Source organism: Hermetia illucens, chromosome 4 (assembly GCF_905115235.1).
Source record: "Hermetia illucens chromosome 4, iHerIll2.2.curated.20191125, whole genome shotgun sequence".
NCBI lineage: Eukaryota > Metazoa > Arthropoda > Insecta > Diptera > Stratiomyidae > Hermetia > Hermetia illucens.
This window is the reverse complement of record NC_051852.1, coordinates 25,225,269-25,238,830: the sequence shown is the minus strand read 5'-3', so window position 1 is coordinate 25,238,830 and position 13,562 is coordinate 25,225,269. Positions and strand designations below refer to the sequence as shown.

At 39.7% G+C, this 13,562-nt stretch overlaps 1 protein-coding gene across 1 annotated transcript in view; it reads left to right on the top strand.

Annotated features, from left to right (window-relative positions):
- The window catches only part of LOC119656158 (protein disconnected), a 49,548-nt gene that overhangs the window by 1,396 nt on the left and 34,590 nt on the right, over positions 1–13,562 (top strand). The gene's annotated exons all lie outside the window — the stretch shown is intronic.

Sequence of the window (13,562 nt, the reverse complement as noted above, 5' to 3'; positions counted from 1 at the left end):
CTTTCGAATTTTGCCCTTAAACTACTTGGACAAGATAGTCTCGACAATTAGAAAACTCAAGTGTAGAATAGAGAAAATATTTGCACTGCTGCTCGACGGAAACTACTGGGGTAACATTTCGTTTCATTTGTTGTATGTTTGTCCTGCATAGGGTCGTAGAAAAAAAATCCGGTCCCGATGTGGAAACTATGTGAAAAATTGGGCACGGGATGAAAATTATATGGGTCCTTTTTTCAATGAAATTTCCGTGGGTTTGAAAGTCCTTTCGGCCCCCCTTGCATCACGCTTGGTTCCATCTATTGGAATTTTTAATTTTCGCCTTTATATCTTTTTATAAAAACTTTATTATATTTCGAACTGACATTTGCTTTTAAATCTGATGTCTGGTAGTGATTAAGGGCTGGTGTTGAACCTGTCGATTCAAGGAATTCCATTTGGAAGGACATGTGTAGGGTGAGACTACCTCGAATGTCTTGCGGAAATGTCCATGTGGGGTCCAAAATTTCATCTTCCAATAAGACGACTTGAATTTTGCTTTTCATTTCCTCCCTTCCTTGCCTTTATCTGTATCGCTAAGTTTTAATCAAATTCGCTGAGCTGAGCTCAGGCAAATGCCGTCTTTTCCCTGTAGAGTGACACGGAGATACCGGCTTATGCGGAATGAAGACATGAACTCTGACCTAACAGAAGGTGAATAGCTCTCAGGTTCCATGACAAGAATAGAGTCGGGGTGTGGGATTTCTGTTTGATAATCTGGAGCAAAGCTGGGATCTTCTAGGGTTTTTGGAATAACTCCTTGAATATTTGAAAAATATGGATTTGAAGGTGTTTCTATTGGAAGGAAAAATAGTTTCCTTTTTTTAAAGGGCGATTACCGTTTTCAAAGTTACAGCTTTCTTAGACGGTTCTACAAATAACATTCCAAATTGCCGATCTGTAATTCCCTACATTTCGATAGGAGGCATGAATGCTACACTCAGTAGAATTTTTTTTCTAGCGAAGAAGAAGGGCCGGGAGGTAAGCCCCTTAGTACCACTCATATAGGTTACCACTGCAACAAGTCCCTCTCCCCCGAATGACCTGTGGGATTTGATCCTATTTTTGTTTCTCACGCCTTAAATATTGGAATGTTTACGTTGACTTTTGTTAATTCCTATTTCATCAACAATAAAGAGCTGACTAGGAGCATTGTTTATTTTATTAAGTTGCGACCCAAAAATATTAAACAATAATTTAAGAATTCCCTAAGTGAACCCCATTACTTGACCGATAGATGCAGCTTGAGTTGTTCTGATAGACAATGAAGAATGTCTACTTAGAGAATTACTCATCAATGTTTTCAGTGATTTATTTAGTCTGTCTGAAATGGCGCTTTAAATTACTTTTATCGTCAACTGAAAAGTCATACAGCGAACATTCCCTAATCGTGGTTCCTAGAGTCTTTTCATCTAGTTCACTAAAATATGTGTTGGACAAGTTCTTTTTCAATATTCTCAGGAAGTGATCTGTCCTTTATTGGATTATTGGAACAAATTCAACTCGGTTTCTTACGTTTGCTATGTTGTCCTCTTTAGGGCTCAAAGTGGCTTTGACGTCTTGTGGTAACCCTGAAGCATCTAATGATAGCGGTGACCGTTTTTGACTCTTGCTGATCCAATCTGACAGAAATTTTCGAAGTTTTCTTTGAATTATCGTTAGGATTGACACCAACCCCCATTTAAGTGCTCCAAAGCTTTCCTTAAGTTGAAGTACCCTATACCAAAATGAGTAATATAATAGTGACGAGGCTTAGAGTTTCAGAAACTTTCCTCCAGTAACCCTAGATCCACTAACATGATTTACATTTGGTCAACTGAAAGGAGCGATCTTGATGTGGGTAGTCCTCTCGATCTAGTTAGCCTGTCCACGTAATGATGTAATGGACCTGCATTGACTGCATCTTTGCAGCAGTTTTTTTACTGGCAGCCAAAAGAACCTACTTCAGTTTAGAAAAACTGTTCCGCACAAAACGTTTCACCATAGGCTCAATGCTAGTCTTGAAGCATTTCTCGGAAACTTGGATTTTTAGCCTCCCCCTCTATACGAGGATGGACGATTCCGTAGCCCATATAATAATCTAAAGTGGGCGGAAAACCTTATCCTTGTGGGCGAGCATAAATCAGCTCCGCAAATCCATAGGGTCAATATTTATAATAGAAAAATTTAATGGGATCGACCAGTGCCTCAGATGGAATGATAACATAGTCCATGATGGCAGACAGCTATGAGGAATATTAAGTTGATAGACCTCGGCACAAAACAGCCCTAGACCGAACACCGACCCCTGCGTATCTTAACTCAAGATCTGGAACACAAAACTATGCCGCAGATATTATATATTCCGACCATTTACAATATACGACATGTACAGAATCGAACACTCGGAAGTTTCTTCACTCACGCTGCTAAGAGTTTGTAAAAGTGTGAAATCTAGACGTTTGCTTTATTTGGGAGAGATTCTTACACAAATTCGTAGAAGTCAGGAAGCGTTACCCAAAAATACTCTCTGAAGTGATGCATGGCGCAAGTTGCAAACTGTCTAAATTGAGGCAATAAGTAGCCGCCTTATCCTTTGCCTTCGTTCATATTACAGTCCAAATCGTCCTTTGGCATCCTTGGTGTATCATCTCCATCTGCCCCTCTGCCTCTCTTTGTCCGTGATGACGATTAACAACCGATTGATGGCTGCATGAACAGCTTTATAATATCACTTTCACAGTAATTACCTTGAATTTGTGGTTTCAAAATTATTTGGGTATCCTGGTCTCTAACATCGAAAGCGTCCTTATCTCATTTTTGCTATTTCCCTAATCTCTGAAATATATGCTCTCAAAACTGTTGTTGTGAGTGGTCTCATTATAAATAAGCAGCTTATGGTAGGCTACTGAATTTGATCGCCACAGCAAAAAGTCAGCACACGTTGGCCTTATAATTACAGTCGAATTTTGAAAACCCCAAACGTTTTCTCTAACGTAGTTACCGGAAATTGGTTTTTCGAGTTACTGGTGTTTCGAGTATGACCCGAAAATGAAACGCCAATATTTGGCAGCACACACCGTTAACTCAAAAATGCCCGGATAAGCAAGTTCTGAGTGAAAATCATGCTTCTAGTCTTTGATTACGAAAACGAGTCAACCGTATGCGTAAATGAGTCAACCGTGGAAGCTCCATAACGTCAGGTACTGTACCACCCTGCCATGTTCGTATGAAGCATGAACTATGAAGCTCGATGTGACATTGCCACGTTGCCTTACCATTCTATAGCCCAAACGTGACTTCAGCTGAAAGAGTCTATGAACAATTAAGGTCTCGACTTCATAGAAGACGCTGAACAAGGATAAGGTGGTTGTCAAGGTCAGTTGTCGATACCTTATCTCTAGAGCACCTGATGGTTGCGAATTGCGGCACCCTTTGCAAGTTTTTCTTTTGGGCCTCATCTGCTTGTCAAAGGTTATTTTAACTGGTGGTGCCAAACCAAAGCAGCTTCTCAACGATTGTTTCCGGACAAGTGTCGGAGGACACCTTCACTGCGTTGTGAATGAACGTACATGAGGTTGATGTTCCGCAATTAGCCTCGAAAACATGCAGTGCAGCACAATGTCGCTTTAAATTTTCTAAATCGATAACAGTTCCCTGCCTGACTAGGGTACTGTCTGTGGGCACTTATTTGAATACCAGGGATCTGAGCTAGGGGAGTCATAACAACCTTTCGCAAAAATTCCTGTTTCGGTGCTTGATCTACCGCTGTGTCTCAACAATCAAGAATCTACGCAGAGAGGAAATAGAGTTTATCATGACTTATCTATTCAATAGCTCTTTCATACCTAGAGCTGGGCAACGAGCAGTAAGTAAGCCGTTCTTTCGCAACTTGAAAGAAATCTCAACCGAGACTAAGAGAGACTCTGTCAACTGAAAATACGAATTATTGAGTGTAAATCCGTCAATATTTTAGATCTAAGTTGAGAGGAACTAAATTGCTCTCCGCTTGGTCCGACCAGTGGATCAAATGAATGCAGAAATATGATAGTTTTTTACTCTCTATTTGGAACGCCTTCTCAATTTTACTCTGAACGAATCGATCAACAATAGAGGATAAGTGCGCCCTATGTTATACCGCCGATAATACACATGATTGAAAAATTTTGTCCTTAGCAAAGGGAACCTAGAAAAGTTGGTATCATATCCGGGTTTTTTATATTCAACCTAGGAAGGGGAAAGGGACTTCACTACCATAAAAAGGAAAAAAGCGCTTTCTATCTTAAAAACTATTTATTTATCTATTTATTTACAAAACAACAATGACAATATTTAGGGGGAAGTTGTGCTTCACTGGGAGCATTTGCAGAACCCATAGTCTTATAAAGTTTTATATGTCGGCCACCATTTACTGGTCTTGCCCTATCAACGTATCGACTTTAGAGTCTCCTTAAACTTTGTCGGACTGAAGGTGTTTTCTTGGCTGTTTCTAACAATAGTGCACCCACCTTGCTCTTCCATCTCATCTGGGAAAGGATTTCGGCACGCCCAGACTCTTGAGGCCTCAAGTCGAAAATTCATTGTTCTTCCGTCTCATCTGGGAAAGGATTCCGGCATTCTGTAGAGGAGTAGGTCTCCAGTTGAGGCTCGCTGACGTAAATTTCTTCATCTTGCCATTTTATAGATAAAAAGGCGTTATGTTTCCCAAAATTTAGAGTAAAGCTTAGGGAGGAAATTGTGCTTCGTCGGGAGCATTTTCAGAACCCATAGTCTTATAAAATTTTACATGTCGGTTACCATTTACTGATCTTGTCTCACCAACGTATGGCCTTTACAGCCGTCTTAAACTCTGTCGCTTGGTAAACGATCTTCTCTTATCGGATACTGGGGTGCCCAGCCTCCCCTCATCTCTGTTAATATCAGAAGATTTGCCTGGCCCTACAGTAATCTTTGTTTCATCTGGGCATAGATTTCGACTTTGTCGCCTACTAATCGATCGCATCTTATCCAAGAATGGGCTGAAGGTATTTGCTTCGCTGTTTCTAACAATAGTGCAGCCATCTTGCTCTATATTGCTTTTCTCTTCCATCTCATCTGGGAAAGGATTTCGGCAGGAGATACGCCTGTTTTGCGCAGACTCTTGAGATGCAGGCCGCACATCGAAACTTCGTCGTTCTTCTGTCTCATCTGGAAAAGGATTCCGGCACGAGATACGCCTGTTTTCTTGAGATACAGGTCTAAAGTCGAAGCTTCGTCGTCCTCGCTGACGTATAGTTTGCTCATCTTGCCACGTCATTGATGAGTTTAGACTTAATCTATGAATAGCTGGCGATGTATTGTCACTCGGCAAATCAAACAAAGCTCGACGGGGTGTGAGGAATCCAGTATTATTTTCTGCCATTTTTTTTGGTATAAAGCGATGAAAGAAGGAGATACCAGAAGCTTTCGTTACCTTTGCTGGATTTGAATTGAAGCTTTGAAAAATATCCTGGCATTTTATACTAATTCTTTAATGACCTTCCATAATGAGCTGATATTGATTAACCTTTATTACATCCCTTAATTAAGGTAAATTACATGGAGGATCATTACATTCAGATAACATAATGATAAGAAAAGCCTAATTGGCTTTTCTTAAATTCAATTTTCAACTTCAAAACAAATGTTTAATTAATTTAGGTAATTAGAGAACTAGCCAGCAAAGAAGTTCATGGTTGGGTTAGTTAGCCAAAGTTTTCAGTAAAAATTAATTTTTAGGGTAATTTCCTTTATGCGCTAATCATTTTATAAAATAAATACCATATTTCGGGTACCAACTGTCGTATTGATCAATGTTTAAAAAAGATAAATTTAGCCAAGTTTGTTGATGGAAAAGTCCTGACACTAGGGCTTATCATATCTTTAAATCAAGTACCAGATATACTTTTCTTCTCACTTATGGTTCCATATATTAGCCCGTCATTTCATCCCCTCCATCCTGAAGACGATGTAGAATCTCTGGGTAGTATTACTTGGTGATTGTATGTTTGATATACTCAGCGAAGCCAAATGAGTTAAAAGGGAGAGTCATCATAAGTTTGGTATGCCTGTGGACTTGGGGGGGTTGGGTTTTGGGCACTTATCATCAGTAGTGACTGAACTGAGGAAGTTGAGAGTAGGGTATACAGTCGTACAGTATGTCCTGGACGATCTCGAAACGAAGCTGATCCTTCTCGACTGTTAAAAAATTTGGTAGCAATTTTCCTAAGATCCTTCTGAAGAAGAAATTTTTAGTTCACGGAATGACTGGAGTCAGCACTAGAGCTCAAATCATTTACAAGTTTTCTGATAGTTGTTTGAAGATTATAAGTGATCAAAGTGCTCACTTCTTTAATGAGGGCTTCACCTTTGGTTATAGATATGCCTACAATGGTCACTGCATACGTCCTACAGTATGAACTAAGCTTTATATGGCCTCTTCTTGTATTAAAGGTCTTAGTTCTGCCATTGTTTCCTGTGATCCTTTCAGATAGACAATTAGTGGGCTTCATGTGTACAAATTAGCTATCTAAGATGGTGCTCTCCGGGTGAACTAATTTGCGCACCAAATACATCTCAACGATGTTTTATAGGAATATAGATTTATAAAAGATTGTCTACCCCAAGAACAGTTCGTGGGTGGTATACTTCGATTGACTGTTATGTTCCCCTGAAAGAATCGATCTCTATTAATCTAAAAATAGGGAAATTCCATTAGTCAATTATTTGGCTGACCGTACAGTGGCAATTCACTTTCAAAATAGCTTAGGAAAATCCGCAAGATTCTCCTCTTCCTGGTCTATTGAACTCTTCGACTATCAAATCGGAAACGCAAGAATAGAAAGCGTTCATTCTAAACTAAACTATTTACGACCACAAAAGGCTATATTTATAATAAATTCCAATATTGCTCGATTATCGATTTGTGCACTTTTAGAAATGTAGCAATTCAACATTTCTAATCCAATCCGGTCGCCGTCATAAAGTCGATGCGCGCGAGAGAGACTGGTTTTGAAAATAGCACCTTCTTGTCGCTGCCGTAGCTGCCGGTAATGCTGTGTGTCGCCTCTTTTTCATCCCCAGCTTCTTCTTCGTAGTTTCAGAGCAAGTATCTGAAACAATAATAATTTTTCATGATGAAGTCATACACTACGCTGTATAACTTGAAGCGAATGATCACCAGAGCAAAGTATCTTGACTATCTGCATATGATGCATATATGCCCATAGATACAGATTGAGCCTTGTTGTCGGCCTGGAAGCAATTTCACGTTATTTACGGCACAAGCGCGCCGATTTTCAAATCGACAATGGAAGAGAAAAGGCTACATTCTTAGCCTTAGCTCATATCGGTCGTATGTCCGTCGATTCGTACTATATTGCCAGCTATCTCTCTACTCGTTTGATCCATCTATACAGGCTGGATCGGTGCACATATTCCCAACCCCCCTTTTTCCTGTAGTGTTTTCAATAATTTTTCTTTCAGTAGAGTTTTCTTTTGGCGCGTGAAATAGCTCATAGTGCTCCCAGTGTGGTATGATATTGTCTAGATGCAGAGGATTATTGCTAGCCTACAAATAGATATACATAACATATATGCTGACAAACATCTTAAGTGTTCAATATTGACGCGAGGTTAATCATATATAATCGCATATAGCGCATTCATATGATGCCACATACAAGTGACTTGGGAAATATATCGCAATTAAATTGAATCGGTCGACGATGCACTTTGCAATGGAAAAATGCAATTGAGGTTGCGAAATGTCGGATTATGGTGCGATTTGATATGAAAAACCGCGAAAATTGGCATGGAGGACAAAGGGAGATTAGAAAGACGATTCGTTCAGTATCTCAACAAGTTACTATTTTCTAATCTCACAGGTTTAGGGCCTGAGGATCTGGTGTTCTAATTTCATTCTTGATAAGAAGACATAGACAGCCGAACAGATCTGAACTAAAATCTGAGATCATCCGATAGATAGAATTTAACTCAAGTTTGGTCAGGACAGAAGAGTAGTTAAGAATCGCAGTTCCAAGGACTCTAATCACAACAAGCTAACTGAGCTAACTCTTTGTGCGTCTATTGAAAGCGTATCTAAGAATGTTTCTTGAAGGTACAGATTATCCAACTTTTCCACTTAAAAGGACCCTTCGAAAAGATCTTAGATTTAAATCTGAGAAGGGCAAACAGCTGCATGCGAAATGTAAGGTCATCTCCTTCGCTTCCTTACGTTGGATCAGATAGTTAGGTCTATCTAGATTTTTCTTCCTATTTTTTTGAGGGACCATAAGGATATTGGTTCAGTGGTCTTACAGTTCTTCGCAAGGATCTTCGTCTGTTGAGTCTATCAGTCCAGATTACCTACCGGCTTCGGATGAGTACTTCTCTGCGGACAGTTCTCAATCCTTTTCAAACAAGGTAAAGCTCGTAATGCTTGAGGGGAGTTAGGAATTAGAAATTATAGTCGAGATCGGGATGACCAAAGGGAACTTACTGTTCTATGAGGTGGGTGCCAAAAAATGAAGATGTTTCAGAGTGTTCAGCGTTTGTACAGGATGAAGGTGATTCATCCTAGAAAATCCGTAGGAATAATATGTTTTGTAAAAAAGAAGACGTGGGTAATCCTGGCTTAAATAGAGCGATGTAGGGTCGTTTGTAGGACTGTTGATTTGGGGGACCCACTCGTGAAACTGCAATGTTTTCAGTTTCCTCTTGGAGCCAGATATCCAGATGAGCTGCTGGTTAGAGCACTACGCTTTTATGTATGGTTGGCAACTTACTTTATGACTTCCTGAGCGAAACTTTTTTAAGATCATTTTCCTTGTTTTCTCTTCCATTTTCAAGTTTCTGATAGTCAAAAAACAAGGAAAAAGAAGAGAATCGCATAAACTATCGTGATTTCTGGATGGTCAAAATTATCGCCTAAGTTAAGTATTGCCAACTATAAGGGCAAAGTTCAATAAACCTGAAAAAAAACATGCTAAAACTTTGATTGGAACGTAAGAAGAGTGAAAACGGATAAATGAGTCCATGTCGCATGTGTTCCCGAATATTTCGTAACTTCGCTGTCGTGATCGATATGAAGGAGATCCATCCTCTTCAATTTTTGGTGAGATGCTGCTTATTGGGTTCCCACCTTGGTATCTCCAGGTCTAAAAATACGTAAAAAAGTAAAAAAATCGTACGGAAATATTTCCAAACTATTATTCGATAGTGGTTCTCTATCATAGCCAAAGACCATCCAGAGGGGCCGGAGCCAACCAAAAGGGGAAAGTTATTCCAAAAATTTAAAATGATGACGAAACTGACCGTAAAGGTCCTCCCACAAATATTAAAGTTATCTCCTCTTGGTCATCCCCATTCACTTTGGATGGTCTTTAGCCATCGCTAATCCCATTTGATTATGCACACTTAAGTAGAAGAAGGTATACCAAAAACCTAAAAAGATAGTGAAATTGACCGTGAAGGTGTACCCGCAAATATGGAAGCTCTCTCCTCTTGGTCGTCTCCGGTCATTTTGGATGGTCTTTGGCCATCACCAATCCCATTTGGTCATTACTGACTTATGTAGAAGGTGCCCAATTCTACGAGCAAAGAATTTTCTGTTCTTATAAGTAATCCAGCTTTTTACGTTGGCCAACCAGTGATTGAAATAATCATAAACTTTCAACGCGAATCAGGTTTTTTTCCAACAAGCTTACTAACGATTGATTTGAACGTACAAAGCTCAATATCTGGTCTCTCACTATCGTAATGGGGGCAATGTGATTTTCTTTAAACTGTCCTTCCATCTCTGTGATTTTCTTTCAGCTGTCCTTCCATCTCTGTCGTAACATGGAAGCGATTGGTTCAATCGCGGCTGTTAAAGATGAATTATTTTTCCCATATGGAAATTAAATACTGGATTTCCGCACCAGTGGACATGTCACATTGCCTTTTAACAGTGATCATTTCTGGTTGCTCCATTGAGAAAAACGCTTAAGGAAATACAGACTTCTTTTGGAGATTTCGAAGAGAAGCCAGGACCATTTGAGGCCACAACTGAAGGGTTCCATTTCGCTGCAGAAATTCAGTGAGAATTGCGACATTGCTTTGTTGTTGCCAAAGTGCCTGTATGGAAATCATCCAGCCAATTTTCACATCTTTCCGGTTTTTTTCGAATGTTTTAAGATTCATGGGGTTCTGACCTACGCCATCGCTCCATCTTAGGCAGGGTGTTTGCAGCCAAAGATCTCGCGCCGCCTGCTCGATATGGATGAAGGCAGTTTGTAATAAAAAACCGAGGATTAATGTAGCGTCAAAAAAAAACTTCCAAGACACATTCCTTTTCTTCAGGCAAACTTCATCCCCGGCCTTTTTAAGACATTGCTTCAAATATGCTGGACCTTCCGATCGCGCTCAGTAGAACGTTTACTTTAGCTACATTCTATTCTCTGCATAGTCCATGTTTTCTCATTGCTCCTGCAGTCTCCCTGACAGGTGATACCATGCGCTTGCCCGGATCCGATTTTCGTGCGATGTATCCAGCCCATTGCAATTTTCGGTGGTTTATGAGAAAAAATGAACAACGATTTTGAATTAGTTCATATATCTTAACGTTGCATCAATTTTGCCAACTATTCGCTTATTAATAAACTCAAATATTTTCGGAACAAGTCCCATTTGAACGTCTTGAGTAAGCTCTGTAAAGTTTTTGTCATCGACTAGGTTTCACACCTATTCATGATTATAAGTCTTATAAGGTCCAAAAAATACGAAGTTTCTTTGCGGAATAGTTTTTCGTGAGTAGGCCTATCAGGCACATCTGAACAGTCCATCCGGCCGTACCATGAGCTTTGTCTTATTTCTGTTCACTATTTGGTCAACCTTGTTTGCCAGCTCAACTAATTTTCGGAATACTGGAACAGCTCTTCATGCATTCCCTAACCTTACTACACGACAGCAATGGAGCGGGTATTGAAAAGTCAAGAGTATCCGTTACCTTGGTCCCTGTTGAGAAGCGCATCTTTTCGGCCTTTCAGCCACCCTTAATATATTCGTATCCCTTCTTGGTATATTTTACCAATTTCACGTTCTCCTGGGAAGCGATGGCATTCTTTAAGACTGTGTGTTCTGTCACTTTTAACGTAAAGTCGGTCGCTTCATTTTTGTCACTAACTCTCTCTCTTTCTCTTGGGGTGCTCCCTATGCTGACATGTTTCCCCCATTTTTCTTTGTCTGTCCAAAGTATACTTTATTACAATTTACGCAGGAAATTTCATACATCCCGGAATTAGCAATTTGGTCGACTGTACCGGAAGTATCGACGGTACCGGAAGTATCTTGAGCTAGCTGTTCATGCTGCTGAACACCGCGTCCGAATCATGCTTTCTTAGTTGTCATCTTAAAGAATGCTAGTTTATTGTGCTAGTTTGGTGAGCACTTCCCGTCGAAGAGTCCTCTTTCGTTTGCTAATCGAATTGCTGATGGTCAAGTCGGTATATCCCTTCAGTCTGGCAACATAAAAAAAGTGCTTTGTCTGTTTCAACACACCTTCTGAGGATATGGGTAGGGTTAGTATTCGGTGAATCACGCGGTTTTACTTTTTACTACTGAGCCTAATCAGGAATGCAGGGGATGAATCGTTTAATATCCATCGATTTCTTTTAGATCTCCAAGCTTAATTTGCTTTGTTTTCTTTTTAACAACGGGCTCAAGTATGGTATTTGACGTTCATTTTCCCTCTTCAGAGTGATTTCGAAATTGAAAGGCAGTTTATTGGGGAAGTTGAACGTATTTTCAAATTTGTCTTCTCCGTCCATTAAAGTAGTTGAACAAGGAGAGGGGGGGTTCCCTATCGAAGTCCCTTTTAGCTGTTTATAATACTTGCGCCTAAAAATGTAGCAGTTTTTCTCCTAAAAGTTGCCAGTTCATCCAGTTGCAATTCACCCCAAAAGGTATTGGTCAGCATTAGGCGCTGATGGTCTGCATTGACTGAACCTGACTGGGAACATAATCTTCAGAGGAGTACGAATTAATGATGCTCCATCATTTTCTGGTTTTAAAAAGCGTGAAGGCAACTTTGCCTACCGCCAATAATAACGATTTCTTGGTGAAGTTAAGGACATATTTTCTTCTGTGTAAAAAACTGAGGCAAAAAGGACTCGATGCCCATCATCCTCATTTGACTTTAAACTGTACATTACTTTCTTAGGATCTTATATGGTCGTATAGCCAAGTCCCTCCTCAAAATACACTTAAGTGGTATCTGAAGAAGCAAAAAAGGATTGATTATAGTCTCGACTATGCAGTTGACTTAAATTTTTTTGTTAAACGCTGGTAGTACTGGTGCATGAGGATCATTAGATTTGCTAAAAATTGGTCATAACGCTCGTAATGTGGCTTTAGATGGACGCGAGTTTTAAAGAAAATTTAGATTGTTTTTGAACGTACTCTTTTTCACGATAAAAAGATAAACTTTAGGGAGTTGAAATGTATCTTACGTCGAAAGGCTACCTATTTGATTCAGGCGGATTTCTTTTTGGAAAAAGAGGACGCACTTACTGAAAATCCTTATATCTAGAGCTGCTGCTTTTATGACAAATACTAGCTTGCATGAGGCTTTTTATCAGTTGGGACTGGACAGGCTCACAGTCGTGCTTTGCTCCATATCTAGCTGCTGAAGATTCAATTTTATTCTAGCTGAATCAATCAACCCACGTTGGGCGCTGTTCATAAAAAGGAAAATGTATCAAAATGTAGATACATCACATGATAGGTTAGAAGAAAGCAAAACTTGGTAACTAAGCGCCTAAACTCCAGGAAGAAGTAAGCATGGCTTACGGGGTAAATTTATATTTTTGGATCCGCGTTTTCTCTGATCTTAATTATTTTAAGTTTCATTTGCAATGTCCTAAGAAATCCTGACGGAATGACTTTCATTAAATGTGCTATGCAGATAGGTCTGTTTCGACCCACATTGGGCGCTATCTGAAAAAAGATTAATTATGTTCCGTTTTCTTAGCTATATTGCTGTGATAGAAGGTGCTGGAATTTGAAAACTATTTTCCTTTGAGTTCTTTAATTTTTTGGTAGATTTGCTTGAGAAGAATCTCGATCCTTATCGGAGCCTGTTTGCAAGTAGTTATGATAAGCCACAGAACAAAAATCAGGACTTCTCTTGAGGATCTATTTGAAGACAATTATGTAAAGCGAAAAGTCTGGCCTCCCATAAGTCGAATCTGTTAGAACTTATAAAAGACAAGGGAGATGTTAGTGAAAAAAATTGAAACTGCAAAGATACTCTAATTTCTTTGCCTCGGGGGTTAGGCATCCTTGGACTTTCAGCTCGTTGTCCGAGGACAGATAGAAGTCTCGTTGATAGCTAAGGCTTCGCCTGGTAACGTGCAGATTATCAGTGAACCTTAATAAGCTATTTTAGCCCAATCGTGCTTCATATAAGCAGAATAGAGAGAAGTAGATAAAAGAAGCGATTTAGATACTTAAGTTACCATAGCCCCTTGTAGGCATCCACCAGCTTCTTG